The 13,143-nt window shown below is 43.7% G+C and overlaps 1 protein-coding gene across 2 annotated transcripts in view; it reads right to left on the bottom strand.

Annotated features, from left to right (window-relative positions):
* The window catches only part of SEMA5B (semaphorin 5B), a 583,078-nt gene that overhangs the window by 352,900 nt on the left and 217,035 nt on the right, over positions 1 to 13,143 (bottom strand). The gene's annotated exons all lie outside the window — the stretch shown is intronic.

A 13,143-nucleotide genomic window follows, 5' to 3' on the forward strand; every position in this document is an offset into this window, starting at 1 on the left:
GCAGCGGGAAAAAGGACACAAAGGGCTGTTGGAGGCTGACTTGTGTCCATTTGAATTAATTGACCTATGAACTATCCTGTAACAGAAGCACCTTTAAGAAGAACCAATGGAATCATGCCAAACTTGTCTATTGTATTGCCTATCCCTGTAAAGAGTATATATTTGGGCTCTCTGAACTCAGACCTTAGTCTTCTTGCTGTGCTGTTGACGGAGGTTTCTATTGCTGATGCCGGTATCTGGGTCCAGAGCGCGTGCGTATGTAACAACTGTACCTTGGGTCTGTATGATTTATTTGCGCTAATTGTCTTTAGATCACAGCGTGTAACCATCTGTTTTTATATTGAATGATAACTTTTTGTGCTTTGGAACCACATTCAAAGTCTGAAAGCATTTATTTACTGTGCGACTCATTACGCTAAATAGCACCAATTTTAGAAGCTATAGGCAGGATTTTAGAAGGTATAGACTGGATTGCATAGAGGTTTTAACTAGGTATCGACAGTAATCAACATCATTTGGCTTATTTGTAAATCATCACAAAACTCTGCAGCTCCAGATAGGAAACATACAAATCATATCAACAATGTAGATGTAGAGTGTGTAGACAGAGGGTAGGGAGGGCTTGCTCCTGAGAGTTTACAGTCTATAATCTTATCCATAACTCTTTTCAATGTAGATTCTAGAAGATCTGTAAAATAATTATAGCACCTGTCCTGACCTATTCATTGCATAGCAATATTCAATAGCACTAATATTCCAGTAGATCACACAGGGAATTACACATGCTGTTTCTTATTTTTAAAGCTTCATAAATCTGTGTAATTTGTGTGCAGTCTCCTACACTAGGTGTAGGCAATGTTTGGCACTCCGGAACCACACATCACAGCATGCTCTGCCACAATTTTGCTGTTAGTGCATGCTAAAACTTGACAGGGCATGGTTGGATGTGTAGGTCCCCAGAAGCTGGAGTGCCCCACATTGCCTACCCTTGTCCTAGGTAACAGAGATTGTATAAATAAATGCTGGCTTTAAGCATACTAACATTGGGGGTGATTCAGCTTGGGACGGAATTGCAAAGCTCCACGCAAGCAGCTTTGCAATTCCGTCCTTGTAAATGTGCAAATGCAGCAGCAGTGCATGACAACCCCTGCTGCATTTGTGATCCCAGCACTGCGACCGAGGTCGCAATGGTGGACGGCAGGGCCGTCATCAGGGGGGGACTGCCGGTACTACAGTTCCCGGGCCCGGACACTCTGCAGAAAGGGCGGGGGCCCGCTCGCTCCTACAGCGCCACCCCCCCGGCTCTAACCACCCACACTACCCCCTGCATCAAAGGGGACATCTCCCCCACTGTCCCCTGTTCCTACTGTAACAGAGGAGCAGCCGAGCGGAGCACTGATTAGCATCAGCAGTGCTCCTCCTCTGTGCTCTGCTGCATTTACTGGCTTCGAGCCGCCGTCGCATAGAGTAGCAGTCGGCCGCGACCCTGACCAGCCGGAAGTGCGAGTGTGCAGGTAGGTGGACAACGTGGTGTCTGTCATTGTATGGACTATGGAGGGGAGGGGAGGGGAGCCGGCCCGGGAGAGCAGCAGTCGCAGGGGCACCTGTAATCCCTATGAGCGGGAGTAAGTACTGGGGAGGGGGACTAAGTGGTACATTTAAAGAACAAAATAGTGTATTAATGACTTTAATATAGATTAGATACACCTCCAATGCTAGCTATATATATATATATATATATATATATATATATATATATAGATAGATAGATATCCAAAAGGACACACTCACCAAGGAGACATTCAAGGTAGTTTTATTCCAGCATCAAAGCAATGTGAAGATAGTAGGTTCTAGCAGCAGCATACAAATAGCAGCGACGTTTCGGTCCAATCAGGACCATTATCAAGCCAGCAGCATATCACAACAACCTTTAGGTATTTCAAAGACACAGCCCGCAGGTCTGACTTACCTTACCTTGGGGATACCATATATAGCACCAGCAATCAAAACTAACGCGCGCTACACCACCGCGTGCGCTCCAGCGCTTGGAACGCACAACCCGGAAGTGACGTCACTTCCTCCCGGCCGCGTCGTATCATAGTCCTCCAAATAGCGTTCCACCCCGTGGAACGCACAACGGGACCACAACTCAGCATCCTGGTCCTCCAGCCTGCATGCCAACATGTGGAATGCAAAGCAGGACCACTAGCTAACCAATTAGAGTATAGACAACACAAGTCGAATAAATAGACTACGTAACTTTAAAGCCACCCATGGTAATCAATCTCTCCAATAAATATGGATTTCTACATGGCAATACATATGATTGTTGTGCTCATATCTTGGAATCCCCTATCATTGTTTATAAACCGAGGGGATTCCAAGATATGAGCACAACAATCATATGCTGGAATAAAACTACCTTGAATGTCTCCTTTGTGAGTGTGTCCTTTTGGATATCTATATTTTGCCTAATGTCCCAGGATGAAACCGAACTGGCTGGAATGCACCCCGACGTTGTGACCGTTATAGATGTGTGTGCGGGACTTGTTCAAATATATATATATATATATGTATATATGTGCGGGGGGCTGCCTAATTCGACAGTCCCGGGCCCCACAATTTGTAATGGCAGCACTGGTGGACGGAGCCAGGCCGACAGCCAGCTGAGTAACCCTCAGCTTATTAAGGCTGGCCGGCTTGCGAGGCCAGGAAACTGCATCATTGAACACAGCCCCAGGCCTTGCCACTCCCGGAAAACGGGGCAGACATGCCCGTTTCAGGGAAAGCCGACCGACCCTGCCCCCACACCACCCCTTAAATACTTCTGCCTGTCAATCAGGCTGAGGCATAATAGGGGCTGCGTGCGATCAGGAACTGTTCAGCACATTCACAGAACGGGTCCTGCGCACACGCAGATTCCCGATAACCGGGAATCTGCGTTCAGCAGCCCCATTATCAGCGTTTTATATGTGATGTTGTGTCGGTTTTTGGAGCCCATATAAGCAGGCATTTAGTTTTTGACTTGTGGGATTTGTTTAGTACAGGTTGAGTCTCCCATATCCAAAATGCTTGGGACCAGGGGTATTTTGGATATTGGAATATAACCGTATTTTGGAATATTTGCGTACCATAATGAAAGTTTTAGGGGATGGGACCGAAATCTAAATACAGAATGCATTTAAGTTTTATATACACCTTATACACAAAGCCTGCAGGTCATTTTATACAATATTTTTAATAATTTTGTGCATCAAAGTGTGTGTACATACATGAAATTCATTTATGTTTCATATACACCTTATACTAACAGCCTAAAGGTAATTTTATACAATATTTTTAATAATTTTGTGTTTTTAAACAAAGTTTGTGTACATTGAAGCATCAAAAAGCAAATGTTTCACTATCTCATCCGTATTTCGGAATATTTGGATATGGGAGACAGGTTGTACTGTATTATTCCTTTATTATTAATAAGACATTTCACACTTTATTTTACCACTGTTTAGAAAAAAATATCCCTTTTTGTGTTAAGAAGTCTTGTTTTGCATAATAGATTGTGCTACATGAGCAAAAATACAGAGGGAAAAGCTTGTAATGGTTCAGATAAAACATCTGACTGACATTACAGCTCTTCATGATCTATCTATCTATATACTAATGGCTGGTGCCACTATACATATAGACATGTCGTCATACCTTGCAGATGTCTTTGAGCAAATGAACATGAAGACCTAACATACAATGATAAACATGTTTTATGGATAATAATGCAGGAACATGTTGGAGCAATGGTTTAGGAGCTAAATGTTGGAGCTAATAAAGCATGGGATAGACCAAGTGGGGCTTTAGAATTTGCTTTTGGGGATCCAATTGTCTTATATGCAAAGCATTCCCGTAGGAACTGCTTATTTTGTGGCTGCCATAAAATTGGCTTGATACCAGGAGTCCAAGTTAAAAAAAGAAAGCCTACCACCACTGAATTTGCCCCAAAATAGAGTGAAAAGAAAGAAATACAGATGTTTAAAGGAGAGTCACCATAGAACAACTGGAACTGCTGGGCTATGTAAGAGAGCTACACTATGTAAACAAAAGTGATTGGACACCCCGGTACAAGCAAAATGCTTTGCATGCATACCATTGCACACGAGTTCAAATGGCCACTAATTTGACACAAACACTTTGTGGGGAAGCCCATGAACTTGCAGTTCTACGGAAACAACACGTTTTTATCAGGACAATGCCACCTGTCATGTTTCCAGTGAGACGCTGTATTGGTATACAGAAAATTCGGTAAACCAGATGGACTGGCCAGCTCTGAGTCCAGATCTTAACCCCACTGAAAACCTCTGATACGAATTGAAGCGACAGGTGCGTTCTAGGCCAACTCGACCTTCAGTGTGACAGTTGGTCACAGTACTTAAGGCGAAATGGCAAAACATTCCACCTGCTGTTGTCCAGGAACTTGTGGACAGTTTGCCAAGAAAGGTATCTGCAGTAATCACTGCACGTAGTGGACCTACAAAGTATTGACGTTAATAAAATCTTGTTGATCTATTCGCTCTCAGTGTCCAATCAATTTTGTCTACATAGTGTAGTTAGGCTTCTGGCAAGATGCTGGTCACATTTCCATATTACATTTTGTATCTGAGTGCAGCCCTGTGACCTGGGGTGCAGACGTAAGCTCGGATAATGCACCATTGCTGAACTCCTGGCATGTTTTCCAAGCACAACCTCTTTATAAATAACAATAAATACATGCAGGTTTATATTGGAATAAAAGATAAAGTGAAGTTCTGCAGCATAAATCTTTTACCACAACCTGCTTTCAACTAACTGTCTTTATCAACAGAAGACGAGGGAGGACTCTACTCACCCGTGCTCCCCCTATAAATAAATGATTCAGCTTCATCACTATTTTCCTTAGGTTTGATCAAAAACAAACGTAAAATGTCATTTTTATTTCTTGTTTTCTGGGGCATTTTTTACCAGGAGGTCTCAGAAGTCTCTGCACCTAAATGTGAGTATATTTAAAGGTGTATAACAAATAAAAGAGTTGTGCCATGTTTGTTGTAAGATAGGAGGATGATATACAGTATAAACAAAGGACAAACACGGTCATTGAGGGCGAGGGATACAGAGAAATACACAGATGTGATAGGATCAATGAATCTAGTAGGGAAGCACAAATAGGTAAGAAAGAGTAGTCACTTATTATTTGTGCTTGCTGTTCCATCAAATGCCAGGAACCAAGATTTCCCAGCAGAACATTGCCCAAAGCATCACACTGCTCCCCCGGTTTGCCTTCTTCCCACAGTGTATCCTTGTGCCATCTCTTCCCCAGGTAAATGACGCAAACATGGTCCAGTTCTGACGCTCACGTGCCCATTGTAGGCACTTTCGGCAATGGACAGGGTCAGCATGGGCACTCTGTCCGGTCTGCGGCTCCGCAGCAAGAAATGTACTGTGTGTTATGACATCTTTCTATCATAGCCAGCATTAACTTTTTCCGCAATTTATGCTACAATAGCTCTTCTGTGGGATCAGACCCAACAGGCTAGCCATCGCGGGTTCACCGGTTGCCATCCTTGGACCAGTTTTGGTAGGTACTAACCATACTGGGAACACCCTACAAGAGCTGCCGTTTTGTAAATGCACTGACCCAGTTGTCTAGACAACTCAATTTGGCCCTTGTCAAAGTCGCTTAGATCCTTATGCTTGCCCATTTTTCCTGCTTCCAACATATCAACTTCAAGAACTGAATGTTCACTTGCTGTCTAATATATCCCACTCCTTGACATGTGCCATTGTAACAAGATAATAAATGTTATTCACTTCACCTGTATTATTATCTTTTAAGTATAAGGCACCACAAGCAGGGGCATTTGAACCACCAAATGAGCAAATGAGGAACCCCCATGCCTGTGTCGAATAGCTAATGGTGCGGGTCCCCCCTGGAACCTTGGGCCTGTATGCGCTGCACACCCTGAACCCCTGACCACAAGTATCCTGTATTGCCATACATTGGGAATAGAGCAAACAACAAGTTATAAATTAATACCAGATACAGAACTACAGTGTGCGATTAGCATAATTACTAGCAAATACAAGGGGGACAGGGCTCTGCTGGCTAGAGCTTACAATCTTGGGTATATATTATAAGCACTCGCACAAACTGTACAGTAAACCTTTAGTAATGACATTGGCATAACCTGTTATTTCTGTTGTTTTTTTTTTCATTTGACAAATGCTTCCCTCCCATAAAGGTGTTTGACAAACCGAGCAATAGGTCTTTTACTGTAATAAAGACGTTTGGTTTGTTATGCACAACAAGGATGGAGGAGTTAATACATTTGATTGACTGTTAATTGAGAAAATGTTAATTTTATGCAATGCAATTTGTTTATTGGCTATACAATACAATTAGAGCCACATTAAACCTAAAAATACCCCCAGGGTAAAACAAAGATAATTATGTTATTCATTACAAGTCAGACAATGATGCCTAAAGCACAGTTCTGTCTGGTTGGATCATTCATCCCAATTTCGAACCCTCAAAGAATTAATTTGTCAGTTTTTTTAAACTGCAGCCACATGTGACTGGGGGATCTTTTAACCCTTCCAGACTGTGGCGTTGGGGGAGGGTTTTGATGAAAGTCTAAAAATAGTGCATTGTAAACTCTCGCTGATAAAAAATCTGATGACATTGGGTAAAGATAGGCTTATTTTTTCAGTAGCAAAGGAAATTTACATGAAATATCATAAACCAATAATATAAGATCACTACGCAGTATCATGATCTAAGCCAGAGGTTTTCAACCACTGTGCCGGTGGTTGTGAAGTGTTCCGCAGAGCTAGAGCCACCTGTCACATTAAAGAACTGCAGACCGGGCAGCGCTGCAGCTGAGCTCCTCTGGGAGGCTCAGGCACGCCCGAGCCATGACCTGCCTAAACGCGGCGGCGTGACATTACAGGTCACGCATGCCACGTTGCTTGCCTGGCCTGCCTGCCTACCCGGCCGCCCGCCCCAACGGAGTCTCAGCCAGCCCTTCCCTCCTGCCTGCGGCCAGTCATCCAGTGTGCCTTGACAATTTTAAAATCTTGCGTAGTGTGCCTTGAGTTGAAAAAGGTTGAATATCACTGATCTAAGCCCTTTGGCAAATGATGCAATAGATTCTATATTTTCTTACAAAAGGTCCTAAGTCTAACTGGCTTCTATATCACAAATGTAAAATAAAGGCCTGCAACCTAAAATCTAAGACCAGTTATTAATTATTATTATTATTATTATTTATATAACGCATGCAAATTATACATCACTTTACAGTACTGTCCAAGTGGAGGTTACAATTAATTCATTAGTACATGTACACTCACACAAATTCACATTAGGGTTATTTTTTGTCAGAATCCAATTAACCTACCAGTATATTTTTGGGTTGCGGAGGGAAAACGAGGGCCCATAGAAAACCCACACAAGTACGGGGAGAATATACAAACTCCACACATTTAGGGCTGTGGTGGGAATCAAACCCAATACCTCAGTGCTGTGAGGTAGTAATGCTAACCATTACACCAAATGTGCTGCCATGAAGAGATTTTGTCATGCAAGTGCCAAGCACCAGACTAAGGCCCTGATTCAGAGCCGGACGCTCTGACCAGAGCGCTCGCTCTGAATCAGGGCCCACCTCCATAAATATGGAGCATCCTCCTGGACGCTCGTATAGCTGTGGGTCACCACCCACAGCATATACGAGCGTGCAGGCTGATGGTCGCGATGGTCTTGACCATCGCGACCATCGAAACTGCGAGCCGAAGCCTGCGGTTGAGTTTCTCAACCGCAAGGCCAAGAGTGATTTTGGCTCTATCAGAGCCAAAATCACTCCCACTGACATCACTAGTGATGTCAGTGGGGCCGGCTTCAGACGGTAGGCGTTCCCTTGGGAACGCCTCCGTCTGGCAAGCACGCCCCCGGCACACCCACCAAAGGGGGAGTGCTGTCAGTAAACATCGACAGCACGCCCCCTTTGATGAGACACTACGAGCGAAGGAAAGTCCTTCGCTCGTCACATCTCGCGCATGCGCACGACGGAGCTCCCTCCGTCGTGCGTATGCGCAGTGCAGACCATCGACCCACTTGCGAGCGGGTCTGAATGAGGGCCTAAGCACCCAGCAAAGTGGGAAATTAACCTACTGCATATTGTGGAAGAAAAATGCATGCTAGCAATAGTAACTGCTAACACTAATAAAAGCATGTATAATGGCATAGGAATGGAGCCCTGTACACACTAGCATTTGTGCTTACAACAGGCATTTTATCATCAATTCTTGGACGTTCATTGCTCCTTTTATTTTTGGTCACTGCATTTGAACAACTAGATGTCAACAAAGTTTCCTCCATGGAACCCCCACATCCGCAAGTACCTGTTGCCAACTTTGGGATATGGGTTCGCTGATATTATCTGGGAAGGCGAATGCAGGAAACAAATGCAAAAGAAAAAAAGCTTAAAGGTAGCATCCACTACACTATTTTAGCAGGCAATTGAACGATAATGCCGTCGTTATCGTTCAATCGTTTATAAATCGTGCAGTGTTTGGTCGTTAACGATCAACGATGCGCGCTCCCGCTGGTCGTTTGATCGTCTCGTCAGTCGACTGAACATGCAGGTCAATTTCACTTGGATAGTTTGCAAATCGTTTGCAAATCATTCAGACTGAAAGATAAAATTTCAAGGGAAAAAATCAAGGGAAAATCGTTTAGAGATTGGACTGGAGTAGATCGTCTAGTGGATGTGCCCCTTTACACTTCAATGGCATGCTTAGCCTGAAATGTAATTCATCTTCTAGAATTTATGCGGATTTGTGGATTAATCACATTGCCGTTATAGACAAGAAAACATTTGTCCTCTCTGATTTCTCTCCAAATAGTGTTAAGGTGCATATACACACAACGATTTAGTAAATGAACGATTTTAGTAAACGATTTTCGCTCATTTTTTCAAGTGAAAAATTACCGAAAATCGTTTACTAAAATCGTTCATTTACTAAATGTAATGAACGATTGTTTTGAACTACTTTTGCATATTCCCTTACTGAAAATCGTTGAGTTGGTCAGCCTGACTGAACTCCAAACTACAAACTACAAACGTGAACGCGCATGAACGATAATCGATCATCGTTTTAACACAGAAATGGAACGATTTTTTCAACGATTGAACGACAAAAGATATTATTATCGATAATCGTCCAAAAAATTGTTGTGTGTGTACGCACCTTTAGTATTATAATGATTTGCTGACAGACACTTGCTGGTGCCACAAAGCAGCTGCCTCTAATTAGCAAGGGACACTGGGCCTGATTCAGACCCGCTCGCGAGTGCTGAGCGCTTGCAAGCGGGTCGATGTTGGCCAAGTACGCATGCGCACGACGGAGGCGGCTCCGTCGTGCGCATGCGCGAGACCCGAATAACGACGGCCAAGCCGTCGTTATGGGTCTCGCACCGAAGAGGGCGTGCTGTCAATGGTGATTGACAGCACGCCCCCTTTGGTGGGCGTGCTGGGGGACTGGCTGCCCAGACGGAGGCGTTCCCATGGGAACGCCTAACGTCTGGGGCCGGCCCCACTGACATTACTAGCGATGTCAGTGGGAGTGCTTTTGACTCTGATAGAGCCAAAAGCACTCCAGGGCTTGCGGCAGGCGAGACCCTACCACGAGGGTCTCGTCGCAAGCCCGATGGTCGCGATGGTCTTGACCATCGCGACCATCATTTTGGCCGCTCGCTATAGCTGTGGGTGGTCACCCACAGCTATGCGAGCGGCCAGGAGGCCGCTCTTAACATCAGAGGGACGGCCCTGATTCAGAGCGAGCGCTCTGTCAGAGCGTCCGGCTCTGAATCAGGGCCACTGGCTGGGTGTATAAAATGTCAATATTAATTCATCAGAAAAATATTTATAGTTATAATTGTATTGAGTTTATGATAAAGCACAACCTAAATAACCTGGTCAAACAATTGCAACGTCTGTTTAAATCTAACTGTAACAATCAGAGAACAGCACATTACAAAACTACACTTTTATTTTGTTTTATAGGCAAAAATGAGTGGACACAATTTATTTAGTATAAATGCCAAACAAAAGTACAGAACAAATCCAGAGACATCTGCTAATCACAGTTACCAGATGAATGATGGTTTCCAGCCTATTTTATGGAATTGGAGAAATAATAGTGGATATTGGGGAAACGAGTAATTTGCAGACACATCTAGTTACATGGCACTTTACTGCGCACTTTATTCTCATTCTTATTAGATTTGATTATCTAACAAAAAATACAAAGGCATATGACATATATCAAATTATCTTATTCTTTCCTTGTAGAAAATCCCCTCACAGAAAACTGGGGTCACCAACGTGTCACTAAATGGGTCACAAATCCATAATAGTCTCTAAAAAAAAACAACATTTGACAGGGAAAGAAAGAAAACAACGGAAATTAAGACTTTTCTGTAAAATGTCATCAACAGCAAAGTGTGGATTTTAGGGTGAGAGGGACGTCCTACATGTAATCCGAGATTACTGGCCACATCTGGCATCACTTCTGATCTTCCGTTGCCAATATTAAGACCCATCTGGTAGAAATAGAAAAAGTCGCTCTATGAGTATCAGAATTTCCTTATGAACCAGACAGAATAACAATGTCACAGGAGAAGCTGAAATATCCCAGCCCAGCGATGCATTCCGGATGGTGAGGGTCTAACTTAGCTACATCAAATTTGCACTGGCTAACTTGGGGTACATAGTCTAATAGGGAACCCAAGAGTCACCAGGGACCCAGCAAAGGAGCAATGGACTTCACCTTAGGGAATCCACAGGCCACAGCTCCCAGCCCAGCGGGCTTACATAACTGCTGACAAATAGAAGATGGAGAGAAACAGGCTGTAGTAAAGGCTAGCACCTCAGGGACAACATCAATAAGTCCCCAAAGGTCAGGAGCAGGCAGCACTGTGTAACTGGTAAATGAGGCCCAAAGTCATACGGAGATAACATCTTGACAAGATATTCAGGACACCACCTCAGAATGACAGCTTTGTGTATCCAGAACTATGATTAAAGTAGGCACACTGTGGGTTTACATTGGTGATTGGAGGAGAAAGGTTTGTGGAAGCGGAGGCAGAGTATTTAGAGGAGTGAGGTAATTCTTGACAATATAGGAGACGCACTGATCACCACATATTTCAGAACGGGATATCAGAAAGGAGAGAAAGAGGTGGGTAATGTGCATGTCTAGGGGCACTCCCTGTTGTGTGAAATGGTGCATGACTGTACTGTGAAGAAAAATCTACATTTTGCACAATGGCCCGTATTCAATTAGCCGCGAAAAGTCGGAATCCGCGAAAAAGTATCATCAATTGTGACTTTTCGCCAGGCAGAAACTTATCTCCTTATTCAATTGCAAACTCTTTTCAAGTACGCAAAAACGCAATGCAATGTAATAGGTGAAAAAGATTTGCCTATGAATAGGTGTCGAAAAAAAGTGCAAAATCGCTAATTAGGGGTGCAAAGGTGGAAAAAACACTCTGCACCCCTGGGACAGCCCCCAAAGGATAACTGTGTAAAAAAAAAACCCTGAAAAAATTAGAGCAACACCCCAAAAAATTACGTAGAAAAAGGGGGCAAAAAAGTACAAAGTACGGGTACAAACTTAAAACTAGCAAAATAGACTTTTGGGGGGTCTGCAAGTATGGGTAAGGTGTTTTTGGGATTGCAGGTGCTTGTTGCAGGTGCGTTTTTTAAGTTTTTTTAAACTTTACTTTAGCGACTTTATACCATGCTTGCACCCATTTTCAAGTACACAAATTTGACAGGATTACTTACTTTATCAAAAAAACTGCTTAATGCTATTCTTCACCACTAGTGCAAAGACGCTAATTAGAAGAAATTGACACCCTTAAATACCCGAAATAGCTTTATTAGGGCTATTCGGGGGCATTTACATTGATTCCCAATGTTAGTGCATCTTTTAGGGAGTGTCAGGCTGATTTCCCCAATTCTGACAGCACTTTTCGCCTGGTTTGCATTCTCCGGGTTGCGTTTTCACGTGTTTTGGAATTGAATACGGCGAATAGCGGGGGCACACACGATAAGTTTCCGCAGCTAAAATACGCAATGTAGGCGAAAAGTCCGGCATGCGAAAAAGTATCGTGGGTGCGAAACTAATTGAATACGGCCCTAGGTTTGAAGTGGAGGTGGATATCAGAAATCATCCCAAGCCAATTATGGGACACATTTTGTACCTCCATGTTGAACTTCCCCAGAGAAAATAACTTCCAGGTCCACTCCACAAGCAATGTAATAAAAAACTTTACACACACAAAACTGCTTAATGTTAATACAGACACTGAAGTCCCATCACTTCCAGGACACATATAACAGGCAGTCCCAATGTCTCTTCACACTCATGATGTAATTCAGACAGTCCTGGTCTCCTCACTCTCAGGACTCATGTAATACAGAAGGCGGAATTCAGTTGTTTACGCGGTCCGGATCTCCCGTCTAAAGTGACAGGAGATCGCGGGCCGCTATTCAATTGCTGACATTTTCCGTGCTAATCGTGCCCAAAGTGGTCGGGTTTAGCCGCGTAAAGCAGCTACCCCCGACCAAAATGCTGGGCGCGTCTGCGAAAAGTGATGTTTGGGCACCCAAACAGGTCACTTTTCGCACATTTCAGCTCTCACCCTCCTTGGGCTGCGAGCTGAAATGGAGCACTGACAGCTGATCGCGCCCGACAGGAGCAACAATTGAATAGCTCCGTCGGGCGCGAAGGGGGGTAGAAACAATTGAATTCTGCCCAATGTGTCCTAATGTTCCCTTTACTCAGAACACATGGAATACAGACAGTTCCGATCTATTCTCACTCTCAGGACAAATGTAATACAGACAGTCCTTATGTCCTCTCAATCAGGACACAAGTAAAACAGACGCAGCTCCAATGTCCTCTCATTCTCAGAATACATGTAATATAGCCAGTCTCGATGTACCCTCACTGTCAGGACACATGTAATATAGACAGTCCCAGAGTCCCCTCACTCTCAGGATTCGTACTACAGACAGTCCTGATGTCACTTCTCTCTCACCTCAAAGAGAG

The sequence above is a fragment of the Taudactylus pleione genome, unplaced genomic scaffold, assembly GCF_031769625.1.
Source record: "Taudactylus pleione unplaced genomic scaffold, aTauple2 ptg000977l, whole genome shotgun sequence".
Classification (NCBI taxonomy): domain Eukaryota; kingdom Metazoa; phylum Chordata; class Amphibia; order Anura; family Myobatrachidae; genus Taudactylus; species Taudactylus pleione.